This window comes from Delphinus delphis, chromosome X, assembly GCF_949987515.2.
Source record: "Delphinus delphis chromosome X, mDelDel1.2, whole genome shotgun sequence".
Classification (NCBI taxonomy): domain Eukaryota; kingdom Metazoa; phylum Chordata; class Mammalia; order Artiodactyla; family Delphinidae; genus Delphinus; species Delphinus delphis.
The window spans coordinates 33,822,205-33,823,794 of record NC_082704.1 but is presented as its reverse complement, the minus strand read 5'-3'; positions in this window follow the sequence as shown (position 1 = coordinate 33,823,794).

The following is a 1,590-nucleotide window of genomic DNA, read 5'->3' as shown; positions in this document are numbered from 1 at the left end:
TTCAAGCATCAATATTTTTTAAAGCTCTGCAGATGATTTCAATGTAGAGCAAGACTGAGAACCACTGATGTAAATAAATTTTGTGTATTGCTATGTTTTAACTCTGAAAAATCTTACTTGGCTGAGAACCATCTCTTTTTACCTATTTCTACCAGTTTGTCTTTCAGCAGGACAAGGAAAAGTCAAAAGAGACTGAATCTCAAGGATCCCTGGGCCATGAGACCAGATGAGGAGAGCTTAAAACAATCTCCCAAGCGGCTGGAATGAAAGGTAAACCATAGGCAGAACCTTGCCTCTAGCCTCTGTTTTGGCAGATCCGTTCTCCTCTGAACGCCTGGATGTGTATTTATTTACAAAATGCCATTTTTTTTCATTTTTAGAAGGCACCTAAAAGTCACTGGAAGATGGAAACGTGTTGTCAAGCGAGTCTTAAATGGTGATCTATCAAGACCTTCATGTAAGAGAGTAAAGTCAATTGCACACCTGACCAAAGAGACCTGTTATTTCCCAGACAGCAGTGTGGGCCATGTCTGTGTTCCTGGCCCCAGCAAGCTGGAGTTTGGAGTTCTCAGACTAGATAATGGAAAACTTAGAGTTGCTTTCTGAAAAACGAGGACTAAAGAATAGGATGTATATGAAATTAACTATGTCTTTAGCAGAAATGAATTATATATACCCTAAACCTGATTCCTCTTATAGACTCACGCAGAATTTCCTGTGGCAGATTGGCCATGACATATAGGTAATGTGGGTCCAGAGAGCCACATTGAGTCTTTCTGGTCACTAGAGAACACACTATTTCATTGCCAATCTTATGATGAAGACACTGTAACTTTCCAATTGACTGTTTCCTGATCTGGCGAGGAGCTGTTGGATTTCTACTCATTTACAGAGAGGGAAGGATGGAGAATTCAGAAAGCCTGCTTTTATACCGGAAGGTGGGACAGGTAATATGGCTACCATGATCCCATGTTCCTTGGATTAAGGTTTGGTCCAAGGCAAATCAAGTGTTTTCTGTAGAGTTGACTCCAAAGGCCTGAACAGGGAAGAAGGGGGCCAAGACCAGTGGTGTGCTGGAGGTGACTTGCACCAGTTCATGAGCAGTGATTATGTACATTTCTGCATCCAAAATCATCATGATGGTAGGCCATGATGGGAAATTGGCAAATGCTACAAATAATTGGCAAATGCTACATGCTACAAAGAACTCTCCCACCCCAAATTCCCTCCTTCAGAGAGCTGGTTAAACACTTACCAAACACTTGGACTTAAATACAGTGAAACAGCTTGGGCCTGAGAGGTGTGGTTAAAGAATAAGTAATGTTTTGTTTGAAGAAGGTAAGACTTGGGTGAACAAAACTGCTGTCTATGGGAAGAGGACTCAGATACCTTCTTTATTTCTCTAAAGAGTAAATCAGAATCATTGTGCACGTGTGTGTGTGTGTGTGTGTGTGTGTGTAGGTTCCATGAAAACTAGATTCAACTCAATATAAAAAAATAATTTATGAATGTACAGTACCATTCAAAGGGAGAAAAATTTGTCTCAGGAGATAGTAAGCTTCCCCATCACTGGAAATGAGAAAAGAGGCT